This window comes from Cydia pomonella, chromosome 3 (genome assembly GCF_033807575.1).
Source record: "Cydia pomonella isolate Wapato2018A chromosome 3, ilCydPomo1, whole genome shotgun sequence".
Taxonomy (NCBI): Eukaryota; Metazoa; Arthropoda; class Insecta; order Lepidoptera; family Tortricidae; genus Cydia; species Cydia pomonella.
Window position 1 is genome coordinate 11,062,458 of NC_084705.1, and position 15,835 is coordinate 11,078,292.

Sequence of the window (15,835 nt, forward strand, 5' to 3'; positions counted from 1 at the left end):
CCCGCATAGCCTCGCACGTTTCAATTTCCCTTTATTTTACTGTTTATTTAGTCACAGTAAGTCATTTTATTCTGGTCATACAGGATCATATGGTGACTTATAGGAGTTAGGTACCCTAGTACCTGAGTGTTTGGTGTTATTTAAGACTATTTGTCAGTAGCCGCATCTCATTACTCGTAATAACTAGACAGTAAATATTTACACAGTCTGTGAATTTTGTTGTCGCTATCCTAGTCAAGTGTGAGTCGGATTAAAGACAATACTTTATAAACAAGCCAATTCGAACATGATATTTTAATGATGTTATTTACTCGTAGTTATCGTGCGTCTCGCTCGTGACAATGAATGACATCATTTAGCATTCTGATATCAGTGTACGTTCGAATTGGCCTGAAAAGCATAATTTAGTAGGCACATATGTAGTTGTACGTAAGTTTCCTCGTGCGAGTAAAACTCATATTTGGCCGGTTTTTGAAGCGGAGAGTAATCCAAATGAGGATAAATATGTAGATTCTATCTTGTTTTGATCGCAGAATTCCCGACGATACAGCGTTGTCTGGCACGCTCGTGTGCATCGTTGCAGCAAGAGCGAGCCCCTCATGAATATTCATCGACGTGGTGACTGCGTGGAACCATCATAAATTTTGTCTGGAATGAGAAATGGTGATAAGGTCACCCGAATTGGTTAACGTTTATTAGCAACACGGGACTTTGGGAGGATATAATACAGGGTGATTCATGAGACGTGAGCAGGACCAAGCCTACACAATCAGTAAATGTTAATGAATCGTTCACCGTCATATTTAAGTAAAACAGTCACGCTTTTTTCTATTATCCAACTTTTTTCAAGGACAAATTTGTTTATCTACGATCATGGACACCCTACAACACTTTATTAACAAAGATTAAACCTCTTTAACCGTGACAGCAGTTCGATTGTGAAGAAAATAAAATGTCACATTTGTGTGCGATACGATTTTTCTAAAGTAACCAGATACCGATGAAATTCAATTTGTCATTTGTTATGGATGGAACAAAGAGGGTGACCATAAATGACGTACTTAATTTTTTTTTTTGAACAGTAATTTTTTTATTAACGTTACTACGAATACGCAGGCTTGATCCTGCTCACGTCTACTGAATCACCTATATACCTAACTAGTAGCCCAATGGGATTATTTTAAGATGCTTTTAAAATACACAAATGTATTTTTTAAGTTGTAATTTATCCCATTTTTCAGGCTTCACACGGTTATCCTAACACACCAACGATCGACTTTTGACGACTGGTCTGCTCTAGTTGGTAGTGCTTGAGTTCAAATCCTGCTAAGGGCATTACTTTATGTGATAAACGCAAATATATGTTCCAGAGTCATGGGTGTCATTTATGTATTTATAAATATTTATATAGGTATTATATATATCGTTGTGTAAGTACCCACAACACAAACCTTAATGAGCATTCTGTGGGACTTAGTTAATTTGAGTAATAATGTCATATAATATTCATTTATTCATATTGATTATTAAAGAAATAATTTCAAATGAACACTTTTCTCTTTGGTTATCAATCAACTGCCTCAGTATTTATATTAGACAGGTATTTAAGAGCCCTTATTCCTTGGAGCGTTCTCCGATTTCACGAAATAACGCTCGATAGATGGCGTTGGCGCTCGGTACGCGAGCGCCGGCAACGCGACGCGCGTTTAAATGCAGACTAGAATAATCTTGATAGTTTTCAATATAATTTCAAGCAACATTAATTTTAGTGTCGTATGATATCATATGGGCACTCTTTATTTTATTTTATATGCACAGTAGTTTTTTTTTTTATGTACACTACTACTAAGTGTACAGACTACAGAGTGTACTATAACCCTTGCTCTTTATTCTGTCTCTTTCACACCAATGGAAAATGAAAAAGTTAGTAAATGACTGCAGGTATAAATAAAGTACATTAGTGCGATAGAGAGGCAGATAGTGTTTCGTTGTCGTGACGTAAAAGATTGGCATGTTGGCTATGCACCCATGGCGCCTAGCCAACATGACAATCGTTTGCGCATGTTAGTGCGATAGAAAGACAGATAGTGTTTCGTTGTCGTATCGTAAACGATTGGCATGTTGGCCACACACTTGCTTGGTGCTTAGCCAAAATACCAATCTTTTGCGTATATTAGTGCGATAGAGAGACAGTAGTGTTTCGTTGTCGTATCGTAAACGATTGGCATGTTGGCTACGCACCCATGATACCTAGCCAAGAAGCCAATCGATTGCACATATTAGTGCGATAGAGAGACAGATAGTGTTTCCTTGTCGTATCGTAAACGTTTGGCATGGTGGCTACGCACTCATGCTGCCTAGTCAAGATGCCAATCGTTTGCGCACATTAGTGCTATAGAGTTTAAGTGTTATTTGAAATCACGTTAGGGTTTGTATTATTATTTTTGACCTCAATGAAGTCCATCCAGGTTCTCATGATGGAGTCAGGAGTTGGTCACCAGGAGGCCTACCGCGAACCACGTTCGACGTGTTGCCTCTCTGTCGCACTTGTAAATTCGTACGTAAGTGTGATAGGGAGGTAACTCGTCGAACGTGGTTCGCGGTAGGCCCTCTGAACTCCTAATCTATTCATTATAATTCCATCGTGTTTGGGCTCAAAAGATTTGCCCTGACGAACACTATCGATCTAGATGAGGTCCAGAGTCTCATGACGGAGTCAGGAGTTGGTCACCAGAACTCCCCAGAACTCCTAATCTACTCATCATAACTCCATCGTGTTTGGGCTCAATAGATTTGCCCTAGTAGATTAGGAGTTCTAGTGACCAACTCCTGACTCCATCATGAGACCCTGGACTTTATCTAGATTGATGGTGCTCGTCAGGGCAAATCTATTGAGCCCAAACACGATGAGGTTATGATGAGTAGTTTAGGAGTTCTGGTGACCAACTCCTGACTCCATCATGAGACCCTGGACCTCATCTAGGTCGATGGTGTTCGTCAGGGCAAATCTATTGAGCCTAAACACGATGGAGTTATGATGAGTAGATTAGGAGTTCTGGTGACCAACTCCTGACTCCATCATAAGACCCTGGACCTCATCTAGATCGATGGTGTTCGTCAGGGCAAATCTATTGAGCCCAAACACGATGGCGTTATGATAAGTAGATTAAAGAGTCCTGGTGACCAACTCCTGACTCCATCATGAGACCCTGGACCTCATCTAGATCGATGGTGTTCGTCAGGGCAAATCTTTTGAGCCCAAACACGATGGGATTATAATGAGTAGATTAGGAGTTCTGATGACCAACTCCTGACTCCATCATGAGAACTTGGACTTCATCCGGGTCAAAAATAATAATGCAAATGCAAACCCTAACGTAATTTCAAGTAAAAATGCGTTTTTCAGAAAATCGCAGCCAAATAACACTAGACCCTACTCATAGTGTTGTGTTCCTGCCGGTGAGTAAGGTTGCCAGAGCTCAACGAGGGGCGGGAGGGGGTTAGAGTCGGCAACGCGCATGTAACTCCTCTGGAGTTGCAGGCGTACATAGGCTACGGATACTGCTTACCATCAGGCGGGCCGTAAGCTTGTTTGCCACCGACGTAGTATAAAAAAAAAGGACCACTGAAAATCCATCAATAAGCGAGAGTCTGTTAAGCATAGTGTAAAAAATGAACTTTTATTAAGATTTTCTAATCGCAGTATATAGCACTTCTCGGAACTCCGTAGCTGATTACGATCGCAACGAATGCCTGACAATCGAGCACAGGTCCGTCCTCTAAGCGCGCTCCGCGCGGACTGAGAGCAGGGCGTCGCTGCTGCGTGATTTATACGTGTTTAAAAAAAATATAAATTTACGGCAATGTAGGTCCCATAGTTATGATTTTTTTTTCATAGGTTAACATAAAGTTACAGTTTGCTATAATATTATTTTTAAAGCAAAATATGCGTACAATTTGCGGAAAAAAAATATAATAAAACCCTGTTTTCTCCAAAAAAATGAAGAAAACTCGGAAGGTATTTTATCAGTTTTTTCAAATGAATCTTCGATTGTTAATCATTCCAGCCCCTCGTACGAGATATGTTGAATCAAATTGTAGTCATTCATGTACCAAATGATTCTTGTTTACAGCAAAATTGAGAACCGAAACGCCACATCTCACTGCAAAATTTGGAAAAGACTCCCAAAAAAACTCATTAAAAAAGAGGTTTAAAAGAGAAAATGAAAATTTGAACTGTTGGAGCCGCTAGTTTAGGAAACGATTATTTAAGTACGTTACCAGTTTTTGAATAAATACTAATAGTTACGTCGTAATCTTGAATGAAAAAGGAAGCATTTTACAAAATACGCTCGTCTGTAGGAATAAGGACTCTTAATGTGGGGTAACCAAACTTCGGGACTTTAATTATTTGTTTTACTAGAAAAGCGGAGTTAATATAGTATACTATTTGGCATTAACTCAGTCAATCAAATGTTTTGTATTACCAATTTGAGATCAACCTGTAGATAATACATGTGTCTCGAGCGGCTCGACTGGCTTCTTCAACTTCTTCAATAGAAATCTAGTTTCAACTTGTTCTTAACTTACAAGAGCTTCTAGGAATCGACGTGCATGTGTACACAACCTTATTCTTCTGTGGCAAGGGCTAGTTGTCCTTTTGGTATAAATTCTCGTTCTAGCCAAGCATCAAGGCTTGACGAATACCTATTGTAGGACTTACCGTCGCGAACGACGTCATGTCTTCAGCTAAGTTTAGACTACGTATGAAAATATACACTGTGCATTCAGTTTAGGGTCTATTTGTGTGGTACACGTTGTAAATGTATTTATTTTTAAATTAGTAAACTCTTACGTACTTCATTTTTATACAAAACTAACTTCTGCCCGTGATGTCGTCTGCGGAGAATGATGATGACTGATAAAAACTATCTTTTATCCTTTGCCGGGTCTCAAATAATTTCCATAAGTACCAAATTTTATCTAAATCTGTGCAGAGGATTAAGCGTGAAGAGGTAACGGACAGACAGACGGACGGACAGAGTTACTTCGAATTTATAATATTTGTAGATGCCAGCTTCTGCTCTAAATTTCTGCCTTTTTGTATATACCTATATATTCTTGTGGGGATATACATAAAGGCTATATATAGGTATATCACATAAAGTCTAAGTTCACGAAACAAAAAACAAAGTGTGTGATGTACATGGTTAGCCGTAGTCACATCTATTACCAAATAAAAAAAGCCAAGAGCATGTCCGGCCATACTCAGCGTAGGGTTCCGTAGGTAGCCATCCGTCAAAATATACTTTTTGCAAAAAATTCAAAAACGGCTATCCGATCAGGTTCGCTATAGTTGTCCTGGAGAATGTTTACTAAACTTAACTTTAACGAACTTTTTCATATTTTTTGGACCAATAATGGTTCTACAGTTAGAGGGAGGGGACAATTTTTTTCTTTGAGAGCGATTAAAGAACTATATTCCTTTTTGTAAAGATTTATCCAACGACACCCCACACTATAAGGTAGAAGCGAAAAAAAACACCCCCTCCTCTTTCGTGTAGGTGAGTCACCCTAAAAAAAACATTTTTCTAGTTATTATTTTACGCCTTTCTCGGCGTAACTAATTGGTATTCGTATTAAATTTTACCTTTCTAGCACTAACGATCACGGAGCAAAGCCGCGGACGGATAAACAGACAGAGGGACAAGGCGAAACTATAAGGATTCCTAGCTGACTACGGAACCCTAACTAATCTGCATACTTAGATATCTACGGTATGCGGTATTACATTATCATATCCGGAGTGCAAAACAGTGATCTGCATTGGAATCATACTTAGTTTTTTCTAGCAAAGATTTCGTTTTTCAGGACCGCCCGGAGATAATGAAAAACTCCATATTAGTGGAGAGGGATTATCTTTGGAAATGCACGCTAACTTAACAACACGTGTTCGTAAGTATCTCGCGCAATATCGGAAAAATGTACTAAACTTGAAGAGTTCTGCTGATAGTATCCTCAGCTTTCTTTATACTCGTATTAAAGCCAATACGTACCAACTTTAAATTAAGAATCTTCATACTGCTTTAATTTAACTTTCATAAATATTTTTTTATAAAATTCATTATTTTCACGTAGCAATAGGCTTCGGAATCTGGTATTATGGGAGTAGCGTTATTCAATAAAACCAGCATAATAGCAATTGTATCTAAAGTGTAGTTGGTAGTAAATACAAAGCCACTCACCTGCAGAGCTGTAAGTGCTCGTACTCGTATAACCCGTACAGCCAAACAAGGGGCTACTCGCTGCTTGTCCTCCTGTCATATTATGCATACCTCTAGGTACTTAATTAGGTACTTACCCTGGATTTTAGTTCTTGTTTGTTAAAAATTAAGTAAAACGAAAGGCAGACTGACCTTGACATGCATTCACTTTTATATGTATCACATGAATAAAGAATGTAGCCTTGAAAAGTACTATAATTAAAACGTAGGCTAGAAATAATGGAGTAAATACGGGTACCTACTACTCCAAAACGACTTAATTGTTCCTTTAGACATGACTAGGTCCGAATGCATACAAAAAGGCCGTGTCGAATGTCATGATCGCTTCCGCTACGCCGAAGGTTGGGTGCAAGTTCTTTACCTATATACAATTGTTGTTTAAATAAAAACTTACCGTCTACTTAATTTGCAAGTCAGAATGAATCGGGTAACATGTTAAAATGTTATAGACTAAAAAGACTAAATGACTAAAAAGCTAATATACCTAAATATTCTGTTTTTAGGGTTTCGTAGCCAAATGGCAAAAAACGGAACCCTTATAGATTCGTCATATCCGTCTGTCTGTCCGATTATGTCACAGCCACTTTTTTCCGAAACTATAAGAGCTATACTGTTCAAACTTAGTAAGTGGATGTATTCTATGAACCGCATTAAGATGTTCACACAAAAATAGAAAAAAAACAATAAATTTTGGGGGTAACTGAAACTCAAAAAATCTTTTTTCATCAAACTCATACGTGTGGGGTATCTATGGATAGGTCTTCAAAAATGATATTGAGGTTTCTAATATATTTTTTTTCTAAAATGAATAGTTTGCGCGAGAGACACTTCCAAAGTGGTAAAAATGTGTGTCCCCCCCCCCCCGTAACTTCTAAAATAACAGAATGAGAAAATAAAAAAAAATATATGATATACATTGTCATGCAAACTTCCACCGAAAATTGGTTTGAACGAGATCTAGTAAGTAGTTTTTTTTAATACGTCATAAAATTTCAAAAAAATTTTTTTTTCATCAAACTCATACGTGTGGGGTATCTATGGATAGGTCTTCAAAAATGATATTTAGGTTTCTAATATCATTTTTTTTCTAAACTGAATAGTTTGCGCGAGAGACACTTCCAAAGTGGTAAAATGTGTGTCCAAAGTGGTAAAATGTTGAACAAGATCTAGTAGTAGTAGTTTTTTTTAATACGTCTTAAATGGTAGGGAACCCTTCATGCGCGAGTCCGACTCGCACTTGGCCGCTTTTTTTTAACTATGAAGTTACTGCTATGGGAAATAGTGTGGAAGTTATGGAACATTCATTTGTTTCTTGTTAAAAGATAGACTACAGTATACATGTATAGTAGCGCGTAGATATTTTTGTGTCGATTATATTACGAGTATTTTAGTATAATCGGCGAAAATCCATTCAACCTTGTCAGGAGTTTTGGAATGTTGTTTAGAGTTTTTGATGCATTAAATGCATGCATCAACAAAATGATGTATTAAAAGCATATCCGAAAATACGAGCCGACACATGCCGATGGCACTGACGTAAATAAAAGGGTTTCTACTGGCTGCTCAGAATTCACGAGTTCGACAACACGTAAGTAATATTAAAACTATTTTTGAGTAGAGCTTAAAACTTAAAGCTAAAGGTAAACAAAAAAAATACGTGTTTCTAGTTTTTTTGCTCTTAAATTGTTTATCACGTTTAGGTAACTTACTCATTTAATTTAGTAATATATAACAAATATAGCAAATATCTGTATGTAATTGTACCTAATAAGAGTAATACTCTATAAATAAATTAATAGTTTAAAACACAATAGAAAAACACGGTTTGGTCAAAGTTCATTACAAGACTTTTCTAACAAATCCAAACACAGCTATGATACGATGTTCCATCATGAAGTTCCAGTTCATATCTTCCGGCTCTATCATCAGATCAGTTCGACAGTATTATATTATTGTATTGTCATCAGAACTACATACAGCTGCCAATTTTCATGACGCTACGGTCCTTGGAAGATGGTTAAATTAGTTACCTTAGATTCCATTACATAGTTAGTTACATACAGGTCGACCTAATAAAAGCGTGTTAAAAACAAACACCTAGTTATCAGGAAGTAAGAAAGATAAACCATAAACGACAGACAACAACCTGTCACTCGGCACCGTTTCCCCAAAGCGCTTTCGTGAGCCATTGGAGGTTTTCAACCCCATTTACATGTTAAGCGGCGTATCTTTGTTGAACAGACTTCACAATATGGTGAAATCCAGTTTGAAAAGGTTTGCTGAAAGAGGAAGAAAATAAAATGTAATCTTGAATCCAGATTAAGCTCAAACTTTTAAAAAAATGTTTGATGTTTAGTGCATGTAACAGTAGTGCTTTGACGACCGGTCTGACTTAGTGGGTAGTGTCCCTGCCTATGAAACCGATGGTCTTGGGTTCAAATCCCGGCAGGGGCATTTATTAGTGAGATGAGCACAGATATTTATTCCTGAATCCTGGATGTGTCTATGTATTTAAGTATATTTTATATTATGTAAGGTGCCCGCGAGGAAACGATTTTTTTTTACCACGTATTCCTGAGGTCATAAGAAGGAAAAATGTTATACAAATTTAAGTCAATTCCGCCAAAAAATATTTTTCTTTTGTTTACGTATTGTATGTACGTGTTTATGAATATTAAGTAAGTAAGTACATTTTCTTAAAAACTCTGAAACTAGGCCGATTTAAAAAAGTTTATATGACATTTTTGTCTCTAAATACGATCCGGATTATATTGTTAAAATCTTTCTGTGTCCTCGCGGGCACCGTGTACATATCGTTCTCTGAGTACCTACAACAGAAGCCTTCTTGAGCTTACCGTGGGACTTAGTCAATTTGTGTAAGAATGTCCCTATAACATTTATTTATTTGAATGTAACAATGTTATATACTTAACTCACCATGCACTTCTTATAATCAGTGAACTAAGCAGTGGCACTACTCCTGTTTTCCTTGGAAATTATGTGCGCTGACTCAAAGCCCACTTTTACGCAGATTTTTTGCAGCACGACGCATATTATTTCATCAAGACGATAGTGGACAACCACTTCTCCATACAAACGTAGTACCCATTTTCCTCCATATTTATACACAATTTACTTACTGTATATTAACCATAGCTATGCCCCTTAGCTTGGCTTTTTTCGATTTTTGTTTATTAGGTATATGAGTTAGGAGTGAAAATTAATTCTATACAATTTTTGAAAAGCGCCTGAGACTTACAATAATAATAAAAATTATACGGAGGATGTATATCTACTTAATATACATAAAATTGCGTATAGATTTTTCTATTTTGTTGTCGTTTTTTTCATTTTCTTCGGATTTTGATACAAGTTAGTGGAAAAATAGAGTTTGTTTTTCTGTACAACATGAGCGCAATTTTTCCGTATGTCGTACAAAATTATCCGCTGAGTTACGAAAATATACGTTTTCGTAACTCAATAGCTTCCGTTTTCGTAACTCAATAGTTTCATACATTTTTTGTCCCATTCTTGAATTTCGTGTTTATTCTGAACAAAATGATGGAGTTCTATAAAAACTACTATTTTTTATTAAAATCTGTATAAAAAACAAAAACGACAATATAAAAAAAATCCTAACATCCATAGCATAAATTATAATCTACAGTTAAAGACATACAGTAGCACTCGACTTTATTTATTTAATAGAAGACACAAATACAATCGTGACAACAAGTGGTCAGAAAACTCAGAAACAAGACAACGAAAATAATTTTGACCCAAATATCAGTTATTATCAGGTTAAACAGTCCTCGACCTGAAGGAAAACTCATTCAAAGAAAGAAATACTGACAATAGACGAACAATAAGAATCACAACGTTTATCAGAACGCAAATAGTATTTTCCTGCTTCTTCGCTACATTAAAATTTGTTTTAATCGTGCCCACCTGTTATTAAGATCTTGTTATAAGTGAAATTCGTTTAAATTAACGGTCGTATTCGAACAATGCTTAAAATAAGATGTAACAACGATACTATATCGATCTGTCAGTGTCAAAAGGGACAACCTCAACCAAAAACGTAACCCTGTGGCAGTATCATGGTCGCATTTTTATCACTTGTCATGTCATGCGTCACTTTCGCACTTGCATACTTGTTAGAACGTGACAGGCATGATGACAGATGATAAAACACCGACCATATTAGCCCTACTGGTCGCTGTGACATCTTATATGCATTGTTCGAATACGGCCGTACATAAGCCATTCGTCTCCGTATGTATACAGCATGCAGCGTCCCGTTTTATAGAAAAGTTACAGTCGTACCATACAATATTACGGATGGATCGATTATTTTATAGTTAGATTTTTATAACGGGCTACAGAGGATTTGATACTTTGTAGTAAAATAAATAAATATTTATTTATTTATTTTAAGGGCTGATTTACTCTGTTTTTCATAATTTTTAAAGATAAATCTAAAGTCTTTGACTGTGCCATTGTTTTTGATAGCATTACCGAGAAAATGTTGTTAACTTTGAGGGAACCTTAGCCTATCTTTGATACTGGACGCAATCGCAATTTTACAGAATTCATAAAAAAATATTACACTTATTTAAAATAATGTTATCTTTCTAACATATTTTGTTACACCCGGAAAAATCAATTAAGTTTTATTGTTTTAACTGTAATAAATATTAGACAATCTTTGGGCCCCTAAGTAGTGCAAATTAAGTTAGTAATGTTAGTATATGTATAAAAAAAAATGTAATTGTGTAGTCTCGATCCCCGAGAAGCACGTCTGATATGTCTAAACAAATCGATCCATACTGCGGCAGTACTGTTCAGTGGGCATCAGTCAGCCAATTATTCAAGTTACATATTCTAAAACACTCTATCATTCAGGTAGTATGTAGGTAGGTATATTTTTATACCCCTATTTTACGTTTCCCCACAGCGCAACGGGTAGAAAGACTACCATAATGCCACTATTTTGTCAACCGGTCACGTCGTCGATGGTATTCGTAGGGGCAGGTACATTAGTCTATTCGTGCGTATAATATTTACGAACGATATAAAAAATGGCCTTGACTCACATTGCAAATTGTAGTAGAACTCGTATCGTAGTTAGCTAATGAATGAAAGCAACAGTTCCGAGCGTATCAGAACCGGTTTAGTTCCCATATCCGCGACCAATTAAAACTACAGCAACTACTGCGTTGACTAGTGGCGTAACAAAGGGTTCACACTGCGGGTTCAGTGAGCGGTGACCTTTGTAATGGCACGGTCACGATATGGAGACAAGAATGCTTAGCTAGCGTGAGCCGATTTCATTTGATCGTTTAGCTAACTTTGCCCGTGGCATCGTTTTCGTTGATTACTCTATATCATTACCGACTAAATAAGTCGAATTGGTTAAAAAGAAACAATGATATTTAATGATAAAAAAGTACTATAACTATATTATCATTTTTCCTCAGTCCATCTTGCTTGGAGGTAGCATTATTTTAATTTGGATTCCACCAGGATACACCCAAATATTTTAGTTCTATTACAGGTTTGAACTTAAAAGGCGGAATCGTAATAAATGTACTTATTTAAATGATTTTATTTTATTATTTTGATTAAACATTAAGTAAACAAACTTAATTCATTAGGTACACTAGATAGATATGATTTTAAAATAAATATCATTGCGAAAATTATACTGCGTAGAAATGTGGCCTCGCTCTGCATTTTCTATCGCATGTACAACAGGGAGTGCTCCGAGGAATTGTTCGGATTAATGCCTCCCGGATTAAAAGAGCGTACTCCCATCTTAAAGGCCGGCAATGCACTTACAACCCCTCTGGTATTGCAGGTGTCCATGGGCGGCGGTAATCGCTTACCATCAGGTGATCCGTCTGCTCGTTTGCCTCCTCTACCATAAAAAAAACCCTGATTTCAACAATAGATTCCTAACTGTATAATAATTACTAGATACCTAACTGTATAATACAGACTCGTTGGGGAGCCGAAGAGGGGATTTTTGTAGTTACTCGAGCGCGTCAGATTAAGATATGAGTTATGTCTTCAAAAATAATTGATAGTTTATTTTTTCAATTATAGTTTTATCCATGTTTTAACTTATAATGGTTACCTAATTATTTTAGAATACCGAAGTACGATAGATAAGCACTACCTAGGTACGACACCTATAAGCTAATTGTATTTTTGACAACCCTGATCACTGATCACTTTTCCCTATTGGTACTTTATTCGTCTCTTTATTAAAAATAATGATATTATAAATAATCCATTCTCAAACATAAGATAAAAGTCACTTTACACATTTGTGGCGCTTATGGAAATATTATCTCACTTTCAGTTCTAAATTGTCTCTATTCACCCCGATTTACGGTAACTAGCAATCTGTGAGGTTTAAACAATGTAAATTTGTATTATGAGCCTAAAACGACGGCGGATTTGTGGCGGGTTGTGGGTACTGATTTTAGGGTATTAAGCGACGAAACTAAGCATTTTGTATAATAAACTTAAACTAGTTAGATCCTTATTTATTGACCTCGCTAGGGATGCGTGCTATGGGTTAGATAAGGTCATTTGAAAATTACTGAGTAATGTTTAATTGCACGACAGGCTGTTAAGACCAGACCGAAGCTGCCTTAAATTTAACACATCCCAAGCACACCTAAACGATGTCAATCATTAGAAAAAATAACAATATCAAATTATTCACGCCTGGGGATGGAATGATTAATTTTCATTTATTCAGTCCTTACAAATTAAGTCCTTAACATAAACAAGCCACAAATATTCTACAATTTCCCATGCCGAAAAATAAGCAAAGCTTCTGTAATCCAATTGTGAAATATGAAATAAGATCAACAACAGAACAATTTTTACTTGTAACGAGATAAAGTAATTCCATTAAAAGTAATGACCAACATCAAATATAATCGTTGATGGAATGTTATCATGTGCTTACATGCAATTATTAAACTTCACGTGTTGCACAAGCGTCAAGCTATTATGGTGAGGTGAGCCCAGACCGATATGTCTGGTTTTCGTTTCGATTTTCTATCAGGCGAACTTTTCGCAATTGTGTATCCATATAATATTAACGATGTCACTAGTATTATTTATCAAAAGTTTGATAAATTGGCCTCAGTCCACATCACCTTCGTAGTCTGAAAGTAGTCTTAATCAAGAGATCAAGACAGGTGTCAGTCATGAAATAAGTATTTTACTTCAACCATTTTCTTATAAAATTTTACAATTGTAATAACTGCTGGTACCTGCTGCAGATTTTTTATTTAAAGATCATATACTATTTTAGATTTCTTTTTCAAATAATGTACCTGTATAAATAATTTTAAATCACTGTAAGAAATTTTCGCTAAAGAAAATCTTTGAATACCTATTATATAAAAAAAGTCTCGACTTTTAAACATCAAATAGAATTCGTAAGAAAATGAAAATCCGGACTGCACTTAAATTAATACCTAACAATACAATTTGTTGGATAGAAATTCGTAATGCTGTTTCATATCTGGAGAATCCTTGGATCTCTGTTTGGAATGAAACTCGGTGCCAGCGAGCGAGCCTTAAATATTTTTTTATAGCTCTTTAGTAAGCTGTCATTTTTTTAATATGAGTTTTGCATTGTATAGAAACATTTTTCCGATGTCTTCGATCATTCGATATTTTTTTTGTAATATTTGCACATTTTTATGTTGAGGTTGATTTCACTAAAGATTTAAATTGATTATCTGGATTGCGCAAATAATCGACTTTGATTAAGAGAAAAGCCGTAGTGTTGTTTTTGCGGCAATTAATTAAAACAATGTGTCCGTGGACGCCGCCCACTTCGACGAACCTTGATCCCGATAGCGCCATTTTAGACCATTTAATTGCCGACCCGTCAAGAATAAAGTAGTTATGCTTATAAACAATATCTGATAAAAACGTACGTAAATGTCGTAAATATGAACAAGCCTTTTGTTTTCAGGTCTTGCCCTTGAAACGGAAAACAACCCATAAACAACTTTGCTACTTTTAAAGGTAAATAAGTAAATATTTTTGGTTATGTTTGGTTTTTCACAGCGTCCTCGTTTGACTTGGGTATTATTGTTAGTCCTTTTGAACATGAAAACAAATCACAAATAACACAAACAACGTTTCGTATCGTTTTGATTGTGTCTATACACTATACGATAATATCAATGCCGCAGAACGGTGTAGTAAATATAATGGTCCGTTTGCAGCACGATCGGTGATAGGAAATAACCTAAATCACAATCGGAGTTGTCTCACAAACCGTGCTGACGACCGATATTTCTCATACTCCTGATATTTAATTCGACTCTATTTCCTAGTATATTTGCAGATATAATCTGGCACTTTTGAATTTAATTTATGTTGGACGTGTAGTAAATAAAGTATTTTTAACTAAATAAATTATGTACGTTTTAAGTTTTAACTAAGTAGGTAACTATGTACGTTTAGTCAAAAATGGTACCGCTAAATAAAACTTAATATTTCTTTATGTTGGAAGTCATTCATAACTATATACCTACTAATGTGTTGTAATACATATATACTCAGTAAGCATTAAAAAAGCATTAAACCAAAAAAAAAGTTGGGACTCGAGACACCTTTTTATCTGCAATAAAAGTTGACCTTCGCAAATATAATTATGGAGAAATTTGTTCAAGGAAAGCAAAATTGTAAGTTATCACATCATTTGCGTGACATCATAATTGTAAGGTCATAAAACACAATCGCCTCTCGAAGGCTCTTGCAATCATGACGCTATCGCTTAACCGCGGCGGCAACAATGGTCGTATATCACAAACAACTTTCCGCTTTGTTCCTGCACTAATAAAATAGCCTATAAATCTGTTTACTTAAGTATTTGTTACCGACACGCTCTTATAACGCCGGAATAATATCAAAATCCGCAAAATCACAACCATTTCCTCGAATCCTATAAATTAATATTTGCGGTGGAAAAAACTAGGGAAATTTCTATTTCCAAAGTATACTATTGATCTTTATGTTCTTTAATTATATGGATATTAATTTCTGACTATCGAAATTCGGAACAATAAGAATATGGGAAAGAAAGGGATCCCTTTAAGATGTTTTTAAACATCTCTTTTAGATATGTAACACAAATATTTAATTTTATTTTACGTTATCTTATAAAGTTATAAAAGTCAAACAATCAATTCCTGATCCGACAAAACGCAGAACAATATCTATTCAATTCTTTTATTATAAAAATACGAGGGAATTCAATTGAGCTGATTGTACCTCACTTAGTTTAAGCTTGTTAGATTTGTTAAATACTTAGCTCTCCAAAAAGTAGTCCATGATATAAAATCCTAAAGTAAATTACAAAATATAAGTATGTTATGTTCACGACTTTTATTATAGTCGTATCTTCATTGGCCATCTTTAAATTCGGAATGCATGTGAGGTAGAAAAAAAAACATTAAAGGTCAAGAAATATAGCGCCATCCTAAAAAAGGTTAAATACCGAAAGGACA

At 35.6% G+C, this 15,835-nt stretch overlaps 1 protein-coding gene across 4 annotated transcripts in view; it reads left to right on the forward strand.

Moving 5' to 3' along the window:
* The window catches only part of LOC133516044 (peroxidase-like), a 105,358-nt gene that overhangs the window by 36,465 nt on the left and 53,058 nt on the right, over positions 1-15,835 (forward strand). The window contains exon 2 of one of the 4 annotated variants that reach the window (XM_061848760.1): positions 14,293-14,345. The exons of the other annotated variants lie outside the window; for them this stretch is intronic. The gene's annotated coding sequence lies outside the window, so the exon portion shown is untranslated. The remainder of the gene's footprint in view (positions 1-14,292; positions 14,346-15,835) is intronic. 4 annotated transcript variants of the gene reach the window in all.